At 35.8% G+C, this 17,718-nt stretch overlaps 1 protein-coding gene across 10 annotated transcripts in view; it reads left to right on the top strand.

The window, feature by feature from the left end:
* Positions 1-17,718, top strand: part of LOC122805436 (dehydrogenase/reductase SDR family member 9-like) — a 520,557-nt gene that overhangs the window by 377,730 nt on the left and 125,109 nt on the right. The gene's annotated exons all lie outside the window — the stretch shown is intronic.

Raw genomic sequence — 17,718 nt, 5'->3', positions numbered from 1 at the left:
GGCAAGGATAAAGAGTCAGTCTGCTAGGAGTTTGTATCCATTCAGTATAATGAGGGAACATGGAATAACATTACTTGGATCAATGACATTCACTGCTTCCTCTTAGATTACCAGAAGAAATGAGAACAACTGGGGCTAGGTGGATTAAACATATCAAGCACCTTGTTCTCCATCTACAGTGTGTATGTGAATAAGTAAATAGTGAATGCAATAGGCTGCTAGTGGAACACATGGGAAATGTCAGAGATAAAAGTAAGAAACTGGCACTGTTCAATAATCCTGAAAAAACAGTGTTCTGTTTTCCTTAGCTACTAGTCTAAAACCCTTTGAACACCATTCTCAAGGCAAAGGTTTATGTCAATGATGCCTTCCTCTCCGAGAGAGCAGCATTATTTTTTTCTGTGTTTAGTTAATACAAGTTTGGAGCCTGAGTGACACTGGAATATTTAGAGTTTGACATATTGATATTGTATGATATCAGTGATTCAGAGGGCTGCACACTTGCTTTTGATGTGAGGAGGATCAGAAGACACTTAGTTTTGACCCGTCTCCCCATCTGTGCAGATATGCGTTGTAATACTGACACTTCACTGTAGCATAATGGGATGCTGTACACCTGAGACACCCTGCTTTGGATGCTATATTTATTCACTCTGCCTAAGTTGGTGGAAATGTAGCAAGATATTGAAGATCCCATTGTGCTTAGAAAGTACAGTAGGAATTCCAGATGCTTTACTAAATAATAGCTTCTTTTATATTTTGATCACATATGCACTGAAATTTTCAAAATATTTTAACACATATAAATGAGAAAATAAATGAGAAAATATGCATCCAAACAAGGTACACAGTTGTAAGAAGAACAAAAAATCATTATTTTACTATTACAATTTCATTAAACATTGTATCACAGTTTTCTACTTTATTTCAGATGTTTCTACCTTACAGTCTTCTTCTTCTTCTTCTTCTTTCAGCTTTAAATGTATAAATACTATCTATATATCTATATATTTATATCAATCTATATATCTATATCTATAGATCTATAGATCTATATATATATATATATATATATATATATATATATATGCATTTATAGATATAGATGGATATGGATGCTTGGCATTGATAAGAATTTTGGGAAATGTAGAGTTGGGGCACATTACTTTTAGATTCTCATCATGAGAAAAGCAAAATAAGTACATATTTTTTAAATTTTTGCTTCAAAGAAGCATAGTCATGCTGTCAACTGAAAATAGATTTTTTATAAAACAATCTTTCTCAATAAAACAGTAAATACATATACTACTGAACAATATTTTTAAAGTTTAATATGAAATAAAACTGATCCTTAATCCCAAACATCTCATTTCTAGTTTCATCATCCCTTTCTCAATAAGAAAAGCATTTGTTCTAAAGTTCCTTCTATTCAAGTATCCCATATACAAACCTTTAATACTTTATTTCTTTGGTCTTCTCTTATTTAATCCATTAACATAAAGCCCTTGTTCATTATATTCATATTTAAACTATACAGCTACTTTATTCCTGTTCTGTGCTTAATTTTCCTGCTTCTTTATAAGACATTGCCCTTTCTTACGATTGTCTTTTTTAATTTATTTTTTATATTTCATTCCACCTTTAATAAGCATCTTCTCCACTCATGAGATTAGTGTAAAACATTGTCATTGCAGATCTTTAAACCTTATCTCAGTAGGGATGTTTTATTAAAAGATAATTCTCTTCAATTTCTCAAATAATTATCTTCAATTTCTTATTTCAATAAAACTAAGTAAATACAAAATAAAATACTGGATAACATTTCCTCCATTTTCATTTACATAAAACCATCTATTGAATTCACTTAATCTTCATTTTCCAGTCTTTATTGTATAACACTTCCCAAAATCTCCCGGTCCATGCTACCCAAATACTTGATAGTGCAAATTTATCAATATCTTCTACTTCTCTTAAATTTAATTTTCTCCATCAGCATCTATAATACATTACAGATTCGTCCCTCCATGAGAATCAATGTCTAACTTTGGAAAAAGTAAAATGACTGCCTATAAAATAAGTATCTAACCTACTGTTATTTTGTCAATGATATAAACTATTCCAACTCCAGATATTTTGCATTTGCAACTAAACTTCATGAAAAAAATTCCTCATAAAATTTGAGGCACAAATTGTAAGCCACATCAACTATCATTACCCCTAGATCCAAACTCCACAGCACTGCACATACATTCTCCTCTCAGGCACCTACTCTTTGGCATGTTCTCCCCATTAACCTAAAGGAAATCAACACTTACTCCAAATTCAGAATGCAACTCAAAAAGAACATCTTCATCTAAACCCAATGCTCCTGCTTCAACAAAGGATATATCACCTAACACACTACCCCTATCTTCTTTTTACTTCTTTTCTGCTCTCACAGAATTAATAAAACTTGAATGTTAGAAACCAATGCATATACATTCATTTTACACTCTGCTTGTTTATTGGGGCATCCATATACATTTTGTCAATGCAATTAATTTGAACTACTCTGTTATTGCCAACATTTCTGCTCTTCTGGTTTGAGAAATGTTTTGTATTTTGCCTAGGCTGTGCCTGACATTGGTCAATACTGATCACTGCACTACCATGATAAATAAATATAAACAAATAAATATTAAATGTCATAATACTCCTATGTCAAAGTCTCATCAGTTAAAACCTCCAGGAATGCATAACTTTTCCACCTTCTGGCAACAACCCCTCATCCCAAACCCAGAATTGTATTACAGTTAAGTGTCCTCATCATCACTATTGTCAAAATTTTCATATGAACAAATCTTTTCTTCTTTAGCTTTGTATTTCACCTTACTTTTAACATATATCTTTCTATATGCTAATTTTAAACTTCTAGAGGAAAATGAATGTGTTTTACTTTTTCAAGGTAGCTTCTAAATATTTAACTTCTAACATAGTCCACCTCTCAATAATTTTACACTTTACTATGTCTTCATTTATTTATTTACGTATTTATGTATTTATTTATTTATTGCATTTGTTAACCAGGAAAGTCCACTGGGCCTGGAGGAGCCCATTTTCAGTGCAGGGCCCGGGGAGAAAAGCTTCACATTATTACATACAATTAACTAATAAAAGATTGTTGATACATGAATAAAATGGACACACTACATACAAGTAATTAAACATTATTGATACATACAAAATGGACTGACAGTAGGAAGGATAAGATAATTGGCAGAGATGACATTTCAATAATTACATACAAAGGACAAACATTTTATAAGTGACAGCATAAATGGAAACAGAAGTATGACAGTCAGCTTAGAAGAGGAAAGTAAATAAAATATTATATACATGTGAGTGTGTAGGATTTAAAGCAGAGGGGTGCTGAGTTCAGGGAGTAAAGCAGGTGAACAGAATGTATTATGATGAAAAAGCAGGAGAGAGAAAGTGTAAGAAGGTGCAGAGAAAAGAGTGGGAATGTTTTGGGAATTGAAACAGAGAGAAGTTCTATAGTGGGAAATTAGGTGCTGGGAATTTTTGTGGGGTACAAGAGCATAGCCAATGAGAGACTAAATGTAATTATAGGGTTTTTTAAAAGAAGCAGACTTACTGGTTGATCTGAGTGAAGGGGGAAGACTATTTCATAACTTAGAGACAGCATAGGAGTAAAGGATTTGGCCAGCTGACAGTTTCTCTATAGACAGCAACATTTTGTTTTCTGACCTGAGGTGGATATTGGGCTGGTACACAATCAGTATAGATGAGATGGAAGGGCACCATTCAAATTGGTAAATTATTTTGTGGCCTGTGGTTAGTTGAAGCTAAGTAAGATGGTGGTAGGATTCTAGCCAATTTAGTTGATGCAACGAGGAGCAGTGTTGGGTAGAGTATTTAGAGTTTGTAGTAAATTTGGCAACTTTATTCTTGCAGGAATCAAGCTTACTTTTTAGGGAAGATTGTAGGTTGGTGAGGATGGGAGCACCATAACGCAGAGTTGGAAGTAGGAAGGATGAGGTAAGGGCCTTTCTGGTAGTGAGACTGATGAAATAGTTATGTCGATATAGGGCACCTAGCTTTTGATGTTTTTTTTATATTGCTGTGGATGTGAAAGTCAAAGGTAAGTTTGTAATCAATGATGACACCTAGCAGTTTGGTACCAGGGATGACGTCTAAGATTGTATTGTTATAGGAAGTAACTGTAAAAAGTGATTTGTCAAAGGGGCTAGTTTTTGTGGGAGCAAATAATGAAAGTTTTGTTTTGTTGGGGTTAAGGGCGAGGTGATTCTGGGACATCTAGTGCTCGGTAGAGGTGAATGCTTCTTGGGTAAGTTGCTGTAACTTGGTGAGAGATTTTGAGGAGAAGATGATAGTTGAATCATCAGCATATTGGATGACAGTACTATGAGTAAGAGTTTGATGAAAGTTGTTGACAGCTATACTAAAGAGGAGGGACCCAGAATTTATCCTTGGGGGACACGTGCTGGCAGTAATGAAAGGGGGGGTTCTGCCATTTAGAGGATTGCTGCCTGTTTTTGAGGTAGTTTATAAACCATTGTAGTGTGGGGGGAGACAGATTAAGGTTAGAGAGTTAGTTAAGCAGTAGGGAGTGAGAAATGGTGTCAAATGCCTTCGATAGATCGAGAAAGAGAGCAGAAACTAAGGGGCCAGTGTCACGGGGCTCTATTTACTGTGTCTAAGAAGGAGATGAAGGCAGTGTTGGTGCTATGTCCAGGCCTAAAGCCATGCTGAGTTGGAGAAAGCAGTTGGTATTTAACTAGATGATTTATGTGTCTGGATGCACTTCTCTAATATTTTAAAGATGGGGGAAAGAATGGCAATAGGACGGAAGTTTAAGATGTCAAAGTTGTTGCCGCCTTTATGTAGAGGAATGATAAATGATTTTTTCCAGATATCTGGTATGCAGGATTCTTGAATGGACCTGTTAAGGAGTATGCTAATAGGGTAGGCTATAGAAGGGTCTGCTAGTTGTAGGTATTCTGCAGGTAGATTGTCAGGAGCATTTGTACAAGGTTTTAGTTTATAAAGTAGTTTTAGATGGTGGATGTGGTAATGGGTAGTAATGAGAAGATGGGTGTTGAACTTGGTGGGCCCAATGTGTCAGGGTTGATGGGTGGGAAGGTAGTAGTTAGATTGGTGATGGTGTCAATAAACTATTTATTGAAGAGTGTGGCTGACTCAGAGGGAGTTTTATCTGGGTTTGGGCATTGGGTGGAGTAAGGAATTAATCGCTCCCCAGAATTTTTTGGGATTTTGTTTGTGCTGGTCTTGAATAGATTGTATGTACTCTTTTTTGTTTTTGACCACTAAACGTTTAGCCTGATTACAAAGTTGTTTGTATTGCATTAGGTTAGAAGGTGTTTTGTTTTTTTTGCCATGTTTTCCATGCTTTGTCCCCAGAGGACATAACTTGCTTTGTGGCCTTTGCCAGACAGCAGGCATATTTTGATTTGACTCTCTTTAGTCTTAGGGGTGCAAGAGAGTATAGAGTTTCATACTATTTTCTCCTAGATCCTCTGACCATTCTTAATCCATTTTTCCAAAGTACTAATGTCCTACTATGTTCAGATTGTACAGTTCTGTTTAACATTTGTTTTCCATTGTAATGCTTTAAATTGTGAAGAAGCATGCCATTTCTATAATTAGTCCAGTAGACTATAATAGCGCTCTCATTATTACATGAAATGTAAATATGCAAAAAATATAGGTTACATCTGCTTCAACTGACCTTCTGCTTTTGTTATATACAAAATACCCACTTTAATGAGATTTTACCTTGATCCTGTATTACAGAAAGTACTAAACCCATTCATTCTACTTCAAATTTTCTTGAAATGGAGAATTTGTGCAAAATAATTTACTTTGTGAAACAAAACAAACAATAAAATAAACTTTATTTTCTAAAGACAGTGTGCAGACTTTCCATAGTAATAATTATTTTACTCAAAAACGATGGTCTCAATTTACTCCAGATTATCTTTCTTTTTCCCAAATAACACCCTTAACATTTCCAATTCACTTAAACATAATGTTTCCTTACAGACCTGCCAAGACCTCTAACATTTGTTTTGCACTCCACTCTAGACCTACTCATTCCAATAAGTCCTATATCTGTTACATATTTCACTAGTTAACATTCTTCCTCTGCTTCATACTCTCACCATGTTATCCATTTCTTAAACTCAGTTAGCACTGCATTAAATATTACACCAAATAATAACAGGCTTAAGGCATACTTCTGTGTTAGTCAATTCTTTGTTTCAGATTCTTCAAAGCCCTGTGGTACCTCACACGGCTTTATGCACTAAATAGTGGCATACAAAGCTCTTTCAGATTTTTAAACCCATTAACACACTGGAACAGGATTGCTCAAGGGGCTTGCATGATTTTGCTACATTGAAGACCAATTGCCTTTCCTCCTATATCTGCCACTCACTGTATTCCTTAATGACTCCACTGCTATTTCCAATGGAACAGCAGTGGCAGACTGCATAATGATGTTAGACAGTGATCTCCTTCCCCTGCCAGTATGCCACTCACCATGCAGTGCTAAGCAGCATAGTGGTGCCAGAAAAAAATACTAGCCCTCTGTTGTATGAAGGAAATTCTTTATGAAGAATAAAGTCCCCTAAGGTGCAGGCAAACCTGCTACCACACACACTACTCTGCCCTGTCCTCATGCTATGAGATCAACAGGCTTTTGCCAATGGGAGCTTGACAGCACCAGATCCTTTCATTGTTATAATTTGATAATGGCACCAGTGCTGCCCAAATTCCTTATGGCTGCAATTCATTCCTGCATCCAAGTTATTAATTCTAGTGGCATGCCACCTTACATGTTATGCAGTAGTTAGCTGCCTTATTCAGTAACACTGTACAGAAGTGCCGGATGTTTTTAAGTAAAGGAGCACCTGGAACACTAATGCACACCAGACAGTCATGGCATCATTTAGGATACCAGGAATAGGACTGTACCATCTGGGGACTATTATTTATGATCATAAATTACAGTAATCACTAGCAGTGGACTGTACATGGGACAGAAGCTAGTTTACTGGCAGTGTACTGTACATAGACAGAAGATAGTTGACTGGCAGCATACTGTACATAGGGCAAAAGATAGTTCACTAACAGCGTGCTGTACATAGGGCAGAAGATAGTTCACTGGCAGCATACTGTACATAGGGCAGAAGATAGTACACTGGCAGCATACTGTACATAGGGCAGAAGATAGTTCACTAACAGTGTGCTGTACATAGGGCAGAAGATAGTTCACTGGCAGCATACTGTACATAGGGCAGAAGATAGTTCACTAACAGTGTGCTGTACATAGGACAGAAGATAGTTCACTGGCAGCATACTGTACATAGGGCAGAAGATAGTTCACTGGCAGCATACTGTACATAGGGCAGAAGATAGTTCACTGGCAGCATACTGTACATAGGGCAGAAGATAGTTCACTGGCAGCATACTGTACATAGGGCAGAAGATAGTTCACTAACAGCGTGCTGTACATAGGGCAGAAGATAGTTCACTGGCAGCATACTGTACATAGGGCAGAAGATAGTTCACTAACAGCGTGCTGTACATAGGGCAGAAGATAGTTCACTAACAGCGTGCTGTACATAGGGCAGAAGATAGTTCACTGGCAGCATACTGTACATAGGGCAGAAGATAGTTCACTGGCAGCATACTGTACATAGGGCAGAAGATAGTTCTCTGACAGCATACTGTACATAGGACAGAAGATAGTTCACTAACAGCGTACTGTACATAGGGCAGAAGATAGTTCACTGGCAGCATACTGTACATAGGGCAGAAGATAGTTCACTGGCAGCATACTGTACATAGGGCAGAAGACAGTTCACTAACAGTGTGCTGTACATAGGGCAAAAGATAGTTCACTGGCAGCATACTGTACATAGGGCAGAAGATAGTTCACTGGCAGCATACTGTACATAGGGCAGAAGATAGTTCACTGGCAGCATACTGTACATAGGGCAGAAGATAGTTCACTGGCAGCATACTGTAGAAGAAAGTTTTGCTTTTCTGACACTATACACGAGTAACAGGGCAGATTTTTTTATTTGTCCCCAAATAGTTGCTAATACAAAAAAAACAAAAACAATTTCATATGTTTCATTACAACAACAATCTTGTGTTTTTTCTCTGAACCCATAACTAATTAAAATTTCAAACATTACTTCATAAGAAACATTATCAAATGCTTTAGTAACATCCCCTGCCAAGTTCCCTAATTTGAAATCACAATCTCTTGTACTACATCTCTCAAAATTAATCACAGTTGTTGAATATTTTCTCTTTTGCTATTCTGTAAATGTTTTGGAAATATTATTTCCACTAGAAAATTACTTAAAACTGGTGGCAACACTGACAAATAGTGACATCTCCCCTCCTCTAGTTGCAGTAGGTCTAAAGACATGATAGCTGAAATGCTTTCACTGCTTTGAAACCATATTTCTATAGGTATAGATACATAAATGTGTTCAAGATCTATGTGAACCTCATATTTGGACATATTTTTTAAGACTCCTGGCATTAAGCAAAGCTATGTTAATATGCTCTGAATATGAATTCTTTAGGTTGGAATGTAAAGGAGGTCTACTGTGCCTTAGAAATTTAGCAATGGTTTTAACCAGAATTCAGAATTCATGGCAACTCAAGTGTAGACCATCTTTATCAAAGCATGAAGGTTTGCCAGCCATCTGTCCTGAAGTTGACACATACTGCCATCCCCCAAGAATGACCCCAGCTACATGGCTAATTATTAAAGCTAATTATCTTGTCTTTGAATGCTTACATCATTCTGGATGATGGCAAAATACCACCCAAGACCAGTACGTTTCTTGCCTTAGATACATGCAGAGTAAGATCTGAAGTACTGAATATCATTCACTATCTTAAGGGACAGTAGAAGATCATAGTCTTATTTTTCAGCATGTAGGGACCTACCTAAGGTCCTGGCTCTTGAAAGACAGCTAACCTTCACTCTGTTCTTATCCAGTCTGGTGAGCATGGTGTCCGTACGAATGACAATGAGGACACTTATGCCTAAAACATTAAAGTGCATGGATGCAGCCTTACTTGGCCTTAAGGACTTGGATTCTGCATCCTTGTGACTCTTAGAAGTATCTGTTTAGGCCGTGGACATGCAGAGTGAAGGTGGTGGGGTGAGCTAATAGCCAAGGTTTGTTAGTTTAGTCAGGGATGCTTAGGCATGTTCTCTCAGCAAATGCAGAATAAGATGGTGTAGAGGAGGTGTGCTGTGCTGTAGATATGTGTGTGCATTGTGCTTAACAAAAAGGCATTGAGGAGCATGTCTAGCCAACAAGTACCATAATACGTAGACCTCAAACATTTCATATCACTCCAAGGAATAGTTTTTTATAAGCATGGGGCAGATGTAACTCTGCCAAAAAATACATAGCATTGTCAAGCAGAATATTTAAGAGACAAGGACTGACTTAGATTCCAAAAAAATACCTCACTAAGAGGATCTTAGGCCTTAGACACATGCCCTATATGGACAGACACAAAAAAACACAGCTATACTCTGTCTCTTATCACCTACTTAGAGGCAATCTCTGCTCGACCTACAAAGCCATGTCTGACTCAGAGCTGCTAGATATGCTACACCTAAAGAAAAACCAATCCATCCGTGCCACACGCTCCAGGGAACTAAACTTCATTACTACAATAAACAGAACATGCTGGAGGGACAGGTTCCTAACCCAGAGACTTCCCATACTTTGGAACAAACTTCCCATTCACATGAAGCAGAGCACTTCACTGGCCCTCTTTAAGAGATGTCTTGATGAGTGGATAGGCAATAGGAAGTTCACCCCGGGGATTACTTAAGTGGCCTTGCTTGACAGGGGCACTGGGAACCAACTTTGGGCAGCATAATGCTATGAAATCATCTTGATCTAGGCTTATATAGGCTCCAGGAGTGTTAGCCTAGTACACACCTATGAACCTATGAACAGCCAGTGTAATTGAGAGGGCATGAGGAAACAAAATACATTCTACTATATGTTTTGAAAGAGTAAAATTAACATATATTCTATTCTCTGTTTCCCTCTCTCACACACTTTCTCTCTCTATATATAGCCATATGCTTAATATATATATATATATATATATATATATATATATATATATATATATATATATAGTTGTAAACATGCACACACACACACACACACACACACACACACACACACACACACACACACACACACACACACACACACACACACACACACACACACAGAGATACATATAATCACACACACACATATACATAAATACATATATATTATATATGTTTGTGTGTGTGTGTGTGTGTGTGTGTGTGTGTGTGTGTGTGTGTGTGTTTGTGTATATGTTTTTTTATATATCTATATGGAAAGATATAGATAGATAGATAGATAGATAGATAGATAGATAGATAGATAGATAGATAGATAGACAGACAGACAGATAGATAGATAGATAGATAGATAGATAGATAGATAGATAGATAGATATGTATACCTGAGGTCCTGGGTCCACGGCCTAAACAGATACTTCTAAGAGTCACAAGGATGCAGAATCCAAGTCCTTAAGGCCAAGTAAGTCTTTCCTAGATCAAAGCAAAATGTTACTTTATGATAGTGCTCATGAAAGTTGGGAAAGGCATTCCTCGTTTTCTTGGGAAAAAGGTATAACCTCTGTGAAATTTTTAGTTCATAAGTTAAAAGAGAAAACAAAGGAAATGGTAATCACAGGAATCACACTCTCCATGGTGAGTTAATTAGAGATTCTTTAGGCATCAATGAGCAAATAGTATAAGAATACTCAGGGCCCAGTTTGTGTATGGTCTTACCATTTCAGGTAGAAATATATAGTAAGGTCTTGATAATTCACAGTTATCTGAATGAATTCCTGAAGATGTGCCCCTCCTTTCTAAAACCATTACTGCCATAGAAGTCTTGGCAGCTATCATATCCATCAGTCCTGGTAACAATTCAGGACCCAATGGTATCACAAGTTATTTTATAAATGTGTCAAGAGGGAAATTACATCTCCTATTCTTTCATTATACTACATGGTGAGAATAAAGAGCATTTTTCCTTGCTTTTTGCTCTGTATAAAGTAATTTAATTTTGTTTCCCAAACTAGGTAAAGACAAGACTGCATCAAGTAATCCTGAGAAAATGTATCTCCTGAACTTACAGGTTCAAATTTTGGCCAGGGTTTTAGTTCACAGCTAAATAACATGGTGCCGTACTTTATAAATAATTCTCAGCAGGGGATTGTAAAGGGTAAGACAGGTGGATCAGACTTGGTTACATTATGGCTTCACATATACAGAATGAGGTAAGTAACATCCCTACAGATACACAGTTCTGGAAGTGACGGGTCTTTGCAAAATATTTTAAATAAATGCAGAGTACTTCATATTTCCCCTCTGAAAAGTATCTACAAATGTTATTTTTCTTCCCTATCTTTTGAAATTACCAATGTCACTTAAAATGCGTATCCTTTCTCTCCTCTTCTGTTTGACCTAGCAATAGAAGCCCTTGTGTTGTTATTTTTTTTCCTAAGACCCAATGTATTTCATATTTCTGTATCTATCCCGTATTTGCTGGTCATAAGTCTTTGATTTTCCCTCTTAACAATTGTTGTGCCAAATGCCTTTGGACCTATATATCTATATATATATATATATATATATATATATATATATATATATATATACCATTGCCTGCTTTATTTCCCTAAATAGTGGCTGTAATGAGCTGACAGTTTTCACAGCAAAATAAGACATGACATTTATGGCTAGAGTCTGAAGCTGAAGTAATACATCAAGAGTAGGTACAAAACAATCAATGTGTACACCACAAATTGTGATCCTGGAGAATTAAGGCAAATAGTTTATGATTTTTTGAAGTAAATATTTTTTTAGTCTCACTTCAGCTCTCAGTATTTAAAAGTATCTGGTGTTCAGCAAAGTTTATGGTGGGATATAAGACTAATAGAAAAAAAACTCATATCGACATTTTTAGAAATTACTAGAAAAAGATCATTGGTAATCTGTAAGTAATGGTGATATCTCCATTTTAATTTCTGCATTAGAAAAGGTTACCTGCTCAGCACAGGCCTCTTCTAATTAAAGAAATTGAGTGGAAAATCCTGTTATTTCTGGGAGACATTTTCCTCCTTCTGGACATACCTCTCAACTGGACAGATTTTTGCAGAATGCCCAGATTTTGGCCTTATATTTTTGGTCCATTTTTCATAAAATTGAAGTTTTCTGGCAAATCAGTGGTAAATAATTACAGAGTGAAATTAGAAAATAATGACAGACATTTGAGTTTCAGACTTCATATCCTTCAGAAAATTCATGCTAATGCAAAACCTGTTATTCTATCAATTTTTTAAGTTTGTAAGAGCAATATTTAAAAATTGTCTCTATTTTGGAGCCTTTGTCCCACTTTTATTTATGGCTTTGTCCAGATTTCTTGCTCTAAGAGGTTGAAAAGTATGCTTGTAGAATGAATGAATTAAACATACAATGCAGTAATGAAATTCACTGTTTTCAGTCTTGCACATCTTAAAATGGTAATCATCTCTTTGTTATAGAGTTTACTACTAGAGAAGAAGAAGAGACTGTTGTAATCAGTAATAATGCCTCTCGTTTTTCTTCACTTCAGGGACTTTCAGAACTAAAACAGTTATATTACCGGCAGGATTAGGCCTCAGACGTTGTGCTGGATCATCCCTGGGGGGAGCATTAGACAACAGGGATAATTTGTATAATGTGCTTTAAAGCACTTAAGAAACAAAATCATGTACTGCAGCATGAAAGGTGAGGGAGGCAATAGTCATCAGGGATTCTCTTCACAGCATGCCATCATGACACTAAAAATATTCAAAATGCCCCCTTACCTCAGACACAGGATAGCAGTCATGTGCACCACCACCAGAGAAAAGGTTTATGTGAAAATAGTACTTGTGTGTTTAGAAAAACATATATAAAGTAAAAAGGTTTTGAACCTTGCATCCCTTACACAAAAATCAGTGACATTAACCCACTATTCTAAATAATCCATTAGCTTAATGTTTATTATTATATAATAAGAACTATAAAACTATAATGTCTGGTATGATCCAAAGCTTTCAACAGTATGCAAGTCACAAGTAACAAGTGGAAGAAGGCTTCATACAAAGCTAGGAGGAACACTAGATGACACCAGGTTGATTATTTAATCTATTATCAGAACTTACTTAAAAAAGGTTAATAAAGAAACAGCTCTAGAATCAACATGCAGTCTACAAACACTAACAAGATTGCACATTTAATGTCTGCCATTATTAATTAAGTACAAGGATCTGTCGTTTATGAAGGCAGGGACAAATAAATAAGAAGGGACATTAGGACTGTTTTACCAACACAGGTAGAGGTAAGAGGTATGTGGTATGTATGTGCATGTGTGAATGTGTGTGAATTGCTGAGAGGCATTGTGTCGATGATTGGGCTGCCAGTGTTAGCAACTGCAGAAATGTACTGATTTGCACAAGCAGTATTTAACAGTGATTTGAGATATGTGAACTAGCTGATAATGAGGTCCTCTGGATAAACAGAGAGAGCTAAGAATCTTTATCAGTCCTTTCTGTTACTGATTTTTCTATCTTTCATAAAGCCCAAAGCCCAAAGCCATCCTACTCTGTTAAAAAAATGGCAAGACCTTAACATTGAGTTAGGATTCAGTTATATGAGACTTCTTATTGAATATTTTTCACCTCTAGAAGCAGAATTGCGTACAAAGATTGACTCAGCCTATAAAAATCTAGCTTCCTGTTTTAAATCGGAGCAGTGCAAGTTAAAAATACAAGACATTTGTACACGGATCAACACTTTTAGTGAGAAGTTGAAACAAATAAAGTTAAAAAAACTTCAAAGGGATTACAAAGACTTTTCTCTCGGTCAGATATTTGTTTGGCCGAGGTACAATCTAGCAAGTGCGGCAGCGTGTTGACGACGTACCAGTTGATTTAGCCTCTTCCTCAAGAGTTAATTTCCAACCCGTAGACAGCAATTCTGGGTTTTCAATGCGTCTCACAGGTCCGAACACAGGACCCGTGTCTCCCGTGGCTAGTAATAACAGCGAACGAGTCTCAGTGGTTTCTGTGACTCCACCGCCTAACCAACAAGCTCTTTTGGATATTCCAACAGGAACAGCTTTAGGAGCAATACCTAAGGCTAAGCAAGATAATCGTTTTTTACCTTACCCCATAAAACAGGTTACTCGCAACAGGGGGCGATCAAGCAGCAGAGGACCCAGGAAGCGAAAATTCACAGGAGAAAGGTACGAAGACTTGAGAAAAGCAAGAAATTGACTGTCATGCCTTATAATTTGTCTAGCGTTGTACTGGATGACTCAGACATTACGCTCTTAATTAAAGGCTTAAATTTTATTCCTGCACTATGTAGTAGATTAACAGATACTTTGTTTGATCTACGCTTGTTTTGTAGATCAGTTTCACTTAAAGTGTTTTTTAATGACACCAATGAAACAAACATGGATTGTAATAAGTCTTTTAAACATAAAAGTAACTTTGTTCCGATACCATCTGTAAGTGTAGAAAGTTTTCAAAAAACATGTGAAATAGATTTTTATACCTTGTTTTCCAAAAACAGTAAGAGGGCAGCCTATGTGAATCTTTCTTCAGCAGAATTTAAATCATTAACTAAAATGAAGACAATGACTGACATAGTCATCAGACCTGCTGATAAGGGAGGAGGTATTGCTATTTTCAACACACAGGATTATGCAGCACTCATGTTAGATTTACTTTCTGACTTTAGTACTTATAAGATTGTTAGCTTAAATGATGTTAACAAAGTCATTATGAATGTACAAGAAACTCTTAATGATCTACTTTATTGTAGATAGATCAATATTGATCTACATAATTATTTTTTCATTGAACATCCATTAATACCGGTAGTCAAAGGACTACCCAAGATTCTAAGCAAGTTACACCCATTCCTATGAGACCCATAGTTTCAGGGAAGGGTGGGTTACTTCAAACATTTCCAAGTACATTGAACACAGTCTTAGGCCAGTTGTGGAATCTATTCCATCCATTTTGAAGGATTCGTATGACTTATTAGACAGTGTTCTACAATTGAAGTTAGAGAGCACCTGATAAGTACCTTTTGGTGACACTGGATGTAAAAAATTTATTTACCTCCATCCCTAATGAAGCGGGTTTAGAAGCTATTAGGGAGTTATTGGTTAGTGAACCGTCTTTTACAGGTGATAAGATTATCCTAATTTGTCAACTTCTCGAGTTAGTTCTTAGCAATAATGTTTTCTTGTTTGGCAATACTAATTATTTACAAACATGGGGGGTAGCCATGGGCACCCCTGTGCTATCGTATGCCAACTTGGTGGTTTTTAGCTGGGAAAAGAGGTATTTATTTGACCATCCCACTTTTAGCAAAATAAGATACTATAAACGCTTTGTTGACGATATATTAGTTGTATGGGAAGGCACAAAGGAAGAATTTGAGCAGTTCTTAGGATATTTGGAAACCACTACAACTTACCTTAGATTTACTATGGACTCTTCATTTACTAAGGTAAATTTTCTAGATGTGACTCTTACTCTGACTGAGGAAGGTAGCATTACATCTTCCATTTATAGGAAACCATGTTGGACTAATACTTTGCTTAGCTTCGACAGTATGCACCCGAGGCATACATTTTCAGGCATAGTAAAAAGCCAATTTATAAGGATCTCAAAACTTTGTAAGTCCAATACCTCATTAATCAAAGAAGCCGACAAGTTGGAGAGTCTATTTATTGATAGAGGCTATGATCATGCACTTGTTAAAAGCATTAGACGAGATATAATAAAGGATCAAGTGATAATAAGTGCAACACCAAAGAAAGGAATCAGGAATGAGGATAGTGGTACACTTACAAGGATAAGGTATCCACAGCATAGTTCTAAGGTTTTGAAATATGTCATTAAATACACCAGTGATGTGAAACAGATTGAAAAAATTATTCGTAAGAACTGGAACATATTAATCACAGATGAGTTAGTAAAAAGTATAGTAGGTGATAAGCCTAGATTTATGTATGAGAATTGTCCTAATTTGAAACAAATTTTATGTGATACTTTCATTCACAACAATAGTACATCAATCACTATTTACAATAAACTAGGTACTTTTCCGTGCATGAGTTGTAACAGATGTTCCTATATTTCAACATCACAAGCATACACTCATCCGTTTTTGGATTTCAAGTTTACTCCCAGGTTCCATGCTACCTACTTGACAAAAAATCTGATATATTTAGCAACTTGTAACAAATGCACAGCTTTCTATGTTGGCCTTACCAAACGTAGGCTAACTGATAGAATTTATAACCATTTGTACGAAATCAAGAAAGGTAGTGATAATAATGCCTTAGCTCTACACATAAAGGATAACAAAGAACACACTTTCTGTTTTAGGATTTTAGAAATTGTGCCTATGAATAAGAGAAGAGGTGACACAAGTAATATGTTAGCCATGGCAGAATTAAAGTGGATTTTGAGACTGGGGGCCCACATCCCTCCAGGCATAAATAAATTTGTTTCCATCAAACCTATATTAAATAACAGATGGTGATTTAACATTGCTAAAGAATGTGCATTTGTTAATCTAAACCTTTTCAGATGGAATATCAGCTTCTTTACCTTAAAACATTGGGTATAATAACCAAGTGCATGACATAGTTAGATCTTGATGCAGCAAATAATTTTTAGCAAGGTGACAAAGTTTCACCTCAGTGCAGTTTTAACATTTTAAGGTCTTTTATATCAAATGAACGCATATATTTTATAATGATTTCATTCATTATGTTATATGTAATTTATATGTAAATAAGCTATATATATATTTTTTACATTCTTTATAGATGCACATATATATATATATATATATATATATATATATATATATATATATATATATATATAGTTTTTATAAATTTGTATATTTATGTGTTATTTGATTGTTTGTTTATTCATTTTATTAGTTAGCACATATAAGTATGAGATCATATAATATCCATGTTTTAAAGACTATGCATTAAAACTCAAGATATATGGGTTGCCTAAAAATGTTTTAAAGTGTTTACAAGAGTTTCCGGTAAAACAACAAGGTTCGTTTTAAAGTAGCTCTTTATAAGAATGGCTCTAAAAAGAGATGTGCATAAGTGGGTGATAGCTACACTTGTTACATATACATATTCTCCTAGTTGTTAGAAAGAAAGTAACAATGAATGTTAAATGCTTACTTTGTTTTTCCTGCACTTGTGAATGAATAAGGTTGGCAGGGTCTTGAGAACAGTATTTGCATATTCGATTGTTTAATTGATAAATTGAAAACCTAATGAGTTAAGTTCCCGCCTATTTTACTTTAAAATAGAGAGTTTTGGTTTTAAAAGTTATCTGATGAAGCATAGTTGTATCTATGCGAAAGCGCTTATCAACTTTTTTGTTACATGGAATAAAGATACAAAGTTTTAAATCTACTTTTGCATCAAGGACTAAGGAGTTTTATTTCAAAGCTTATCGTGGTGAGACCAGTTTCTTCTTTTTGTGTGA

This window comes from Protopterus annectens, chromosome 6.part1, assembly GCF_019279795.1.
Source record: "Protopterus annectens isolate FY-2018-M chromosome 6.part1, PAN1.0, whole genome shotgun sequence".
Taxonomy (NCBI): domain Eukaryota; kingdom Metazoa; phylum Chordata; order Ceratodontiformes; family Protopteridae; genus Protopterus; species Protopterus annectens.
The sequence above is the reverse complement of the archived record's forward strand: the minus strand, read 5'-3'. Positions and strand labels throughout refer to the sequence as shown.